The sequence below is a fragment of the Myotis yumanensis genome, unplaced genomic scaffold (genome assembly GCF_028538775.1).
Source record: "Myotis yumanensis isolate MYYU_CA2020_CCGP unplaced genomic scaffold, mMyoYum1.0.hap1 SCAF_7, whole genome shotgun sequence".
NCBI classification, from domain to species: domain Eukaryota; kingdom Metazoa; phylum Chordata; class Mammalia; order Chiroptera; family Vespertilionidae; genus Myotis; species Myotis yumanensis.
Window position 1 is genome coordinate 79,444,983 of NW_027223758.1, and position 11,124 is coordinate 79,456,106.

At 39.0% G+C, this 11,124-nt stretch overlaps 1 pseudogene; it reads right to left on the reverse strand.

Moving 5' to 3' along the window:
• Positions 1–6,462: 6,462 nt before the first annotated feature.
• On the reverse strand, positions 6,463–6,890 carry LOC139014672 (peptidyl-prolyl cis-trans isomerase NIMA-interacting 4-like; annotated as a pseudogene).
• Positions 6,891–11,124: the final 4,234 nt, after the last annotated feature.

Below are 11,124 nucleotides of genomic sequence, written 5' to 3' on the forward strand. Positions count from 1 at the left end.
TTTAATAAAAAGTTTATTAAAACTTTTAGCCACTGTATCATCTCATAATAACAAGCTGAATGTCACTTGCCATTAATTGCTCTTCAAATGAGCATCATTTGGGCAAGAAATGTGAACTAAAACCCTTACGTTTTAGGTTTTACTTAATAGGAGTTAAGTATTTATTCGTGCTCTGTTAAACATCACTGCAGCCTTTGATAAATCATTTCTCAACTACGAGTTTCACTTTCATCATCTACAAATTCTCTATCATATTGTGCAAGCTATGGCTAGGGTTGAAGAAGGTCATAGTTGAAAAGGTATTCTGAAAGACAATATTAGTATAAGGCATTGTTATTTTTTTTAATCGTAGGAATTATCATAGTCAATTTAGCTATAGAATCATATAAAATATTTCAAGTCCAGTTAAAATAATTTCTAAATATTTATCAATAACTAGAATTTTTGAGTAGGGAAGGATTGAAGATATATGGTCAATAGTCCTTGGGAAATAACTTCCATAAAGTCACAGTTTTATTTTTTTAAAATATATTTTATTGATTTTTTACAGAGAGGAAGGTAGAGGGATAGAGAGTTAGAAACATTGATCAGCTGCCTCCTGCACACCTCCCACTGGGGATGTGCCCGAAACCAAGGTACATGCCCTTGACCTGGGACCTTTTAGTCCGCAGGCTGATGCTCTATCCACTGAGCCAAACCGGTTAGGGCATAAAGTCACAGTTTTAAAGAGAATCCAGGGTTTTCTAGTTTAAAACAATGTTTATTCTACCACCACTGGGTACTTAAATAGCGTGTCTGTATTCCATATCTCTGATTCTTACACTCATGTTAATGTTTATTTATACTTGCTGAGTTTATTCATTAAAATATTTTTATATTGTTTCATATTATTCTGAGATATTTTTTGTTATTAAGGTTTTGTCATTATTTTATTTTCAAGTTCAATTATTTTGTTGTTTCACCTTTATACATTTATAAGAGTATCTGCTTCATAACTGAATGTTTTTGTTTTGTTTGTTTTAGAAAGTTCAGTTTCTTTGTTGTTCTCTTTTATTTTAATTATTTTTGTTTAAAAATCTTTCAAATATAGACTATATAGGTTTTTTGGTTTTTTTTTTAGCAAGCATCAATCCAAATTGTCATTGCTTTCAGGTGATTGATTATATACACAGAGAATCCAAAATTATTTACAAATTATTCAGGTTAGTAAAATAGTTGAATTGTTATTAGATTTTATATATATATATATATATATATATATATATATATATATATATTTAATTGCTTTTTTACAGGTCAAGAAACGAACAAGTTGAGAAAAAGAGATTACATTTACCAAAGCAAGAACAGAAACATGAAGTTTTTCAGCGGACTCCCTCAGAGCACAGTTTCCTTGGTCACTGTGGCAAAGGTCTGAGTTCCCACCTCGCATGTGATGAACTGACAAAAGGATGGATCCCATGCTCACAATGCAAACCTACATAACTGCAAAAGGTAAGTGTTTCATACCTCAGCTTCAATGATCTCATCTGAAGTCTGGTGGAAATGGTAAGTTATTCATTTTCATTGCTGACTAGAATTCTATTGCATGAATATCTAATCATTTGTCCATTCCCCTATGGATGGACAACTGAGCTGTTTTGCTGTTTGTGGTTTTTTGGTTTTTTTTTGTCTCTTGAGTTAACATTTTGGACTTGAATTTTGAGGTCACAGGTAGATATGTCATAAGCTGAATTTAAAACTGTCTAATGCCCTCCATGATGCTGAGTGCCTAGGATGAGTGACTTGTTTCTTGGTCTCTATGACTGCAACTCTTCAAATGAATTCATGAAATCATGGATCACACATTCTAAAATGTTCAGAGATTTAATTAATTAATTGGGGTAATGCTAAATTTGTATATCTGCATAGCTAGATTGTCCCACTTATCATCCTTAAAGACTCTAAAATTAAACCTACATTTTCAGTGAGCTTTGAAAAATTATGGTTTCAGGGAAGGGCTAAGTTGTATTATTATGTGGGAGACATATTTGGGCTGGTGTATAAATTGTGGTCATCCCAGAGCCTTTCAAGGTACCAAGGGGAATGGATAGATCTATTTTTTAATCGGTTTAGACAGCTGTCTACACAGCTGCATTGTGGCTATTCGTCTTCACCCGGTCACGTACCTCAGGACATCTGTCTGTGCTACTCCCCACCCCTGAGAAGACTAATGAGGCTGTCTGACACACATTCTAGCCAGATCTGGAGAGGCTCAGCTAGCACTGGGATGACTTGGTCTTTTTTTATTTCATTGTAGGCATATGTTTTGTAAAATATCTCATTATTTTTAGACTGGCAATTTCAGGCACTATGACTCAGAGCACATCATTTGTTTAGCATCAATACAGCATTTGTTTCTCATTTTGTTTCCAAAGTTGGCTACAGCTACTTAAAAAGGGTGTATTTTTGATAATGAAAGAAATGGTCTCTCTCCCTTCTGGAAAGGGCCTTCCTGAGAATTGTCTGCTTAATGAAGACAGGGAATGTCTCTCAAATTTGCAACAGTGGAAAAAGTGATATGTCCATGACCACTCTGGGCCAAAATCCTGATTCCTAGAAATTAATAAATGTTTGTTTTTCTCACCTGCCAAATGTCTTTCCCTCAACCTCACTGACTTCCACTGCTAACCTTTGTATCTCAGCTCTTCCCTTCCAAACCCTGCTCATTCTTCACACCCAATCAACACATCACCTCCAGTGTTAAACCTTCTTTGCTCCTTAAGTATGCTCATATTCATTTTTATCTTTTTTGGTAATTGTGTGCTTCATGTCCATTATCCTTACTAGTGAAGAAGGCTGAGACAATATCTTATCCATATTTGTGTCTGATTAGCAATGTTTGCATACCTGTTGAATTATTTTATACTTCTGTGTTACTTATGAAAGAATCCACTAAAACCATGGAGCAGGTCCTTTGTGTAAAATCCTGAAAATATATATGCTATAATATTTGCAATATTCTTGGACAGACTAACACACTAAATGTTGTTACATGCAGAGTAATTATGTCATTATTTGAAACCTGTCAACTGGATGTAGTCTACCCCATTAATACCAGGGATAAATTGAAGGATCAAGCCAGGAGATGGGCTAAAGAGGTAAAACCCCAAAGAATATGAATGCAGAATGGTATATTCCCAGAAACAAGTTATGAACAAAGTAATGTCTCAGGGACAAGATGTTATTAAAATAATCCTTAGGTGTGTTTCTATATTAATCTATGGGTCTGTTGGAAATGTTCATGCTGCTGGGTCTTTTGGTTTCGCATAAGTTCTCTGTAATGGAGGTGGCCCAGAATACAAGGCACTAATGAGCACGTAATTATAATAGAAACATCTGTCATCAGTGCAGCAGAGTGACATCTCAGTGTGATCAACTATAGGATGATCTTGGCAGGCTGATGAAAATAGAGTAGGGGAAGTGAGATATTCTTCTTTGTTGGGTCTAAAAGAGGTTTAGAGGCTTGTATTTTTAATTGAGGGGTGGGTGATGGCCAAAAATTTTCATCTGTTGAAGATAAGATTACCCTCACCACCACCACCACCACCACCACCACCACCACCAGAAATACAAGCATAAAATATCAGACAATGTAGTGAAAGGCAGAGGGCTAAGGGAAGAGCAGCCCGGGAGGAAGACTTTGTTAGATGGAACTATGTCAGTGGACTCTGGGAACAATATCCAAGAATACCCAGTTTTCCTTATCTCATCCCTAAGTCTTTAGAAAGGTTGCCAAATCTTAAGCCTATTGTCTGTTGTTATTGAAGGAAGGAAGGAAGGAGTGTGTAGCCATACCTGGGATAAGGGGAAACAAGGAGAGCCAAAGCAATGTGGAACAGGAGAGAAGTGTGAAGCAATAAAAAGGAGCCTTAGAGAGACCAGAGACAAATAACTACCATGAATGTTTCGTTTACCTGGCCGAACACCTATTCAGTGCTACCTCGTGATAAAGCTGGAAACAGTGAATTAGTGCCAGGGATTAACTGATAGTAACTGGATGTCATGGGGAAGATGACCTCCTGAAGGCTGGAAAACTGGGGGACATTTGATTTTATTTCCATAACCAGAGGAAATAGACAAAACTCTGGGAACATTGGTCATCCACTCCTTTTCTCTTAAATGGTCAGGCCATAAGTAGGAACTAATATTTAATAATATAATTGGCGGACTGCAAGGAGGCAGGTGACATCTCAGACTGGATCCCTCTGAGACTGATATTGACATAGACTGGAGATTGGAGAGATGTAGAAACCTGGCAGTGATTTTCTTTCTGAGAAGCCCAGGAGAAATTAATCAGCAGCCCCATCAGTGAGTATGTCTCTGCCCATTTTATCAGGTAACAGGTAAATACAAAACAAAACTTGAAATAGTGAGGCAATATGTAATAAGAAGTTCATATTCTTCTTTACATGTTTTGGATATATATATATATATATTAAAATATTATATTATATATAATATTAATATATATTATATATTAATATATTATAATACATAAAATATATATTAAAATATATATAAATATTAATATATTTTTATTGATTTCAGAGAGGAAGAAAGAGGGAAAGAGAGATAGAAACATCAATGATGAGAGAATCATTGATCCGCTGTTGCCTGCATGTCCCCCTACTAGGGATCTAGCTCACAACCTGGGCATATGCCCTGACCAGGAATCAAAACATGACCTCCTGGTTTATAGGTCCATGTTCAACTGCTGAGCTACAGCAGCTGGGCAGATGATCATATATTTTCATAGTTTGGCCTAAAGCAATTGGGTTTGCTCAACTGGTGGGAAAACCTCTAAGTCCAGACTTCCTCCTGGCTTTAGTGGCCTTTGGTGTTGTGATTTTTCCAGCTCAGGCTCTGGCGAGGTCTGGTCGGCACAGATGCTCTCCCCTGAAAGTGCTCAGATGAGCCAAAGTGAGAGGCTGCTGGCTCTGCACATGGGAGCTGCATGATGGTGGAAAATTGGACATAATTTCATTCCTGCCATCCAAACCAAATGACCTTTAAAACTCTGCATATGGATTTTTAGTACGTTTTTGATTGTTATGCTTTTCAGATGCATCTGTGGGCACTTGTGGAGATACAAAGCAGGTGCTATTGTGCTGTCGGTAAAGGTTTTGTCTTCTCATAGAGAGAGCCCTGAGTTTGCAGGTTTAAATCTTGGGTTTGAGTGCCATTTCTGCTCAGTAAACATGTTGGTATTGGAAAATTGCCATAGTTCTGACCCTTAGAGTCCACATGTGTATAATAAAATAGTAATATATTTTACAAAGCAAATAAAACTTGCTGTTCACCTGGGCTCTGATAAAAAAAAAAACACTTCAGGACTTATGGCAACTTCCTACTTGCAGGACACGGTCTAAATGACAAAACTGAGTGTTGGGAGATCATCTCCATACCCCTCTAACCTTACTTCTTACTCCCTGTCTTCCACCCGTTCCTATCAAAAGGCTCCCCTTCCCCAGCCATGCATCCTTGTTTCCTATCCTTGCTTTAGCTGCCAGTGTTCTCGGGGACTAAAGCAGAACTTTTCTTCCCTTTTCTTTGGTCAGCTTGATATCACTAGATCCATTTGGGGCCTTTAACTCTTATCTCTTTCATTTAAGCCTCTCTACTCATCTTGCTTTTTTTCAAGTTCCCAAATAGAAACAACCATGTTTCTTTTGAGTTCTTTTGAGTTAAGAGTTTTTGTTTTCCCACATGTAACATGGAACGTGGCACATAAAGATGCTTAAAGCTTTTGTTGAATAGATGAATAGGGAATGAGAAATCACAGGATCATAGATTCATAATGCTCATTTCTATATTGTTTACTGCCCCAGCCTTTGACACCCACTATAGCATCAACATCAAGAACAATGAGCTGAGATAATCAGGAGCTCACAAGTTAGTCTTCCCTTTTTTAGAAAACCCCCACCCACTTAGCCTCGTTGTGGGATCACTTCTTTTCCAAGCTAACTTCTCCAACATCTTCTCCTATAACCCCATCCTATCGGTCTAAACTTTAAGCTATATGGAAATGTTTTCTTCGGCAGGGGCTACATACACAATAGTACTCTTTCCTCCCAAGATGAGAGAGAACAAGCCAGGCATGAAGTAAACACAACAAACGTGGGTGGGTTTGAATGCTGCCTGCTTCCTCCCCAGTGTACACATGTGCATCCATGTCCTGCTCACTTCATCCAGTGTATTGCCTGCCTGGCCCCAGAAGGCTTTGGAGATTTTGTTCCTGATTTAGAACTTAAAGGGTTGGATATTGTTCTTCCAGGAAAGGAAAAAACAAAGTTGGAGAAGAATAAGTGATAGGTGGAGGAATAAACTCATCAGAACAAAAGGGGAATTGTGAGTGCATATAACTGCTACCCTTTAAAAATGTTCACATTAAATTAATTAAACATTAAATAATTTTTCCAGTGTTCCATACAATTTTATTTTCTGCCTTCAACCATAATAATATGATATCCAACTTTTGTCTTAACTGGAGGGTCTGTATTCACAGGCTTTCCAGCCCACTTACAGGCAAAGCAAATGTTGCTTTGAAATGGTCCCACCATGGCCCCTCTGGCCAGCCAACCACAGTCGCCCCCTTGCCTGGCTTTATCTTCACCATATTGTGTGGCCATTTCATTGCATATTACTTCAGACTTTAATGTTTCAAGGCTTCCATGATTTTTCCATGTTTTTCACACAAATTTGTCTGACCTTTACTGCATTGCCGTCACCTTTGGGACCCTGAGACTTCTTGTCAGAACTGTCACTCCCAAATGCTGCTCCCCCTTTTCCACCCCTTTCCAGAATCACTTTTTCCTTTGGGAGGCATCTAGGAAACTTGATGTTGAACTCTCAACTGTCTAAACATTAAATAATTTTTAATGAACTTTCTGATGCCTTTCTGTGGAAATCTAGAATCTAGGTATCAAAGCTTAACATCTAGTTATCTGCACAGTTACATCAAATTGAACTGTCCAGCTCTTCAGAAATTGACCACAGATAGTGCAAAAACCTTTGTCACTTGACAAGTCTATTTTCTAGGATCTGCAGCAAATCCTTGTTAAGACTAAGGCTATATTTTCACAATGCCAAAAAACTCATCAAATTAATTCCCAAAGCAGTCACTCAAGATATTGGCCTCATGAATTAAGAAAAGCAATTGTTGATGGACATATTTGAACCGCTCAATGAGCCCTTTGTGTGCTGTAGAGACACAGCCTTAGAAAAAGCTACATGTGTGAGTTAGGGGAAAAAATTATTCTTGTAGCCACAATTCATCATATCATAACAGTGTTGAGAATCCTGACAAAAGTCTAGCTGAACCAGGGAAATAAATGATGCATGAAACATAGTGAATTCTCCAGAGATCTGAGGTATTTGGAAGGATGACCTTGTATGGCCCACATCATATTGAACATCTATTGGGGCAATGCACACCTCTTTGTTTTATTTGATACCTAGAAACAAAAAACACAAATCCATCTTTCAAAACCCACAGAGCAGTCGTGTGAAGCAAACAGGATGCTTCCATCACGAAAGTTTGCTTTCCTGTTCAGTATGCTCAGTGGACATCTCAGCTGTATTTTAAATTGTATTTTCTCTTACAGCAGTGAGGAAAGACATGCTTCCATTCAGACTTGAGTTTACTTTCAATTGGTGAGAACATATGTTTTTTGTGTTTTTATTTTTCTTTTCTTCTTTTTTTTTTTAATGTGAGCTTCACTGAATGTACAGAGCAATGCAATTTATTTTCGTCAGCTCCATTTGCCTGTCATTCTATATCCTTGAAATGAAGGATGCTGGAGAATCAGGCAACATATTTTAAGCTATAATCAGGTTCTGCAATGTGACTTTCAGTGGTCTAATATAGGCTATGTGCATATTTCAGTTTTCAGTAGCTTGTTTGAGAAATGGGTTCGTGTACAAATACTGTTTCATTGATGCCCACTTATTCACTGGTTATAGAGGACACATATTTTTAAATTTATTTTAATTTTAATGAAGGGATGCTGGATTTGATTAAATACTAAAATCTCAGCCCCCAAAAATTATTTTTACTAGTGAAGGTGTCAGAGGTTCAATAGTTAATTTGGGGGAAAGTACTTTAGAAGGGAAAAGGGCATTTCATAATTCTCTAAAAATGCTCTGTAAAGAATGAAAATCATTTAAATGGCTAATGGGTATATTCATGTCAGCGTCATGAAAGACTTAAGAACTAGGGTTTGATGAATGAAACAGTGTGCTTGGTGCCACCTCATTCTACTCATCTCAGTTACTACTTGGAGTTGGAACTTTTACTTCTGAGTGTCCTCTGGGTTCCATTTGCTTGGATTCCCGGCTCTCTTGTCTTCCAGTCTCTAACACTGAATCTGATTGCCCAATGCAATTCTGTGAGTTTTGTTTGTTGGTGTTTTTTGTTTGTTTGTTTGTTTTGTTTTGTGAAATGTAAAAGTGCCAGGTTTGAGGTCAGGATTCCAAGGGCCCTTAACAGTTGTGTCATTTTGAGATATTCAGATATTTTGAAAATAGCGTTGTTGTGAGATTCAAATGAGCTAATGCATGTGTAAGTGTAGATTACAGTTTAAAAAAACAGGGTAGGGCAAAAAGTAGGTTTATAGTTGTTCATATAGAAAATAATGTAATATAATATTTAATGAATAACACAAGGATAAACTCTGTGTTGCACATACTCACAACTGTAAAACTACTTTCAACCCACCCTGTATTAATAGTTTGGATTGCTCTACCCTATAGTAGGGAGTGAGTGAAGTTCAATGAAGTGACATTGGAAGGAAGTCTAGTCAGTGACTTCTGCAAAGTAGAATATGCCTTTTCAGTAACATTCAACCTAAAAGTTGTTCTCTCAGTGCCACAAGTCAGAGATATTTGTGACAATATTTCCCAAAATATGGTTTACAGTCCAGCAGCACTTAGGATGGTAGTTCCTAACTGATGTCATAAGAAAAACTGTTTCCACCAGCAGGGCTTACTTTTGACATTCGGACATTTAAAACTGTATGGCTCCATAAAAATGTACCACAGAGTTAGAATAAACATGAATTGTTTCATGATTCTGACCTTTGAGTCCATGGTGTTAACTTGACCCCTCGCCTTTCCCCAAGACAAATGTGTCCTTTTATTTAGCAGAAATTTATTATGAACATTGAAGTACTGAAAATCGAATTGCACTTTTCCTCCATTTTTCATGAGTCCTTTCAGTTGTCAAACTTGCTATCTTTCCTTTCCTCTGTTGACGTGGCTTTTCTGGGAGGGGAGATGGTGGGGACAAGGTGCAGGTGGCCCTCCCTCAGGGTGGCCCATTTCTTGCTCTTGGACTTGGGTGATGCCGCTCTCTGCCTGCTTCGCCTGTATAAGAGGACATGGGCAGTCTCTCAGTGGCAGTGGTACTCTGTCATCTTCTCACAAATAAGCCTAAGTATATTAGATTTTTGAGCTCAATACTATAAGAATGAGGCTCAGCTACATCAGACAACAAAAGGCTGGTTCTGTCCCCAAGTGGAGCCAGGGAGTGGCCATTTCACGGCCAGATTACTCCAGTTGTCTTAACCTCTAAATTGTTTCCAGCTTGCCAGGATAAGATGAATTGCTGGGAGGCTGACTTGCAAATAGTCAAGCCAGTCAGCCATACAGACACAGGCCATGTGGAAGGGAGGTCAGCTACGCACACGCGGCTGGCAGGCGGTGACAGGTTTTGTTGTTCCAGGTCATTTATATAAAATCAGCCACATGGTGAGAGGAAGAAGGAAACAGCTTTTTAGTCAAGAGCCTAAAGTTGGGAATTCCTAGGGATCTGAAAGGAGGCTTGGAGTCTAGTCCAACCCTTTCTGTTACATATAGTGTGCACCACTGAACAATGAGGATACGTTCTGAGAAATGCATTGTTAGGCGAACTCAACATTGTACAAACATCATAAAGTGCACTTACACCAACCTAGATGGTCCAGCCCACCACACACCAAGGCACTGTGGTACAGCCCATTGCTCCTGCACAGCATGTTACTGTACAAAACAAGAGATTAAATCAAGCTCAGGAGAAAATGATGCGATTAAGAGTCATGGCAAACACTAAATGTATGAGGCTTCTGCCTGTGGAACATGCATACTGTTTTACAGCAATTTTTTTTTTTTGGTAAGTAGGAATATTACTTACTGAAATAACAATAAAAAGTATAGTAAATACGTAAACCAGCAGCAGTCATTTATTATCATTATCAAGAATTGTGTATCAGACATAGTTGTATGTGCTAGACCTTTGTATGAGCGGCAGTGCAGTGAGTTTGTTTACAGCAGCATCACCACAAACACATGAGTAATGCATTCCATTACTATGTCTTAATGGCTACAGGCTACGACATCACTAGGCATTAGGAATTTTTCAGCTGTTATAACCTAATGGAACCACTGTTGTATATTCAGTCTGTCATTAACTGAAATGTTGTTATGTGGTACATGACTATATAGATAAACTAGAGGCCCGGTGCATGAAATTCATGCACTTGGGGGAGGAGGGGTGTTCCTCAGCCCAGATTGTGAGAAGGAGCAGGCCAGGCCGAGGGACCCCTCAGTGCATGCTCGGGGTCAGGGAGGGACATGGGAGGTTGACCGCCCAGGGAGGGGCTGTGGGAAGGCTCCAGGGCACGTCCGGCCCATCTCAGTCCTGATCAGTCAGACCCCAGCAGCAAGCTAACCTACCTGTTGGAGCATCTGCCCCCTGGTGGTCAGTGCACATAATAGCAACTGGTCGACTGGTTGACTGTCTGCCCCCTGGTGATCAGTGCACATCATAGTGAGCAGTTGAGCAGCCTTAGCATATCTATAATAATAAAAGCATAATATGCTAATTAGACCGGACATCCTTCCGTCCTTCCATCCTTCCAGACGAAGCCAGGTTGCGAGGGAAGCCTGGGTCCCAGGTGCCTGCCAGAAGCCGGAGGGATGCCAGGCTCCAGGTGCCAAAGGGAAGCCAGTGCCGGCAGCGGGGGGAAGGAAGGCCTACTCTTGCACGAATTTCATGCATTGAGTCTCTAGTCATTAGCATATTATGCTTTGATTGGTTGAATGGCC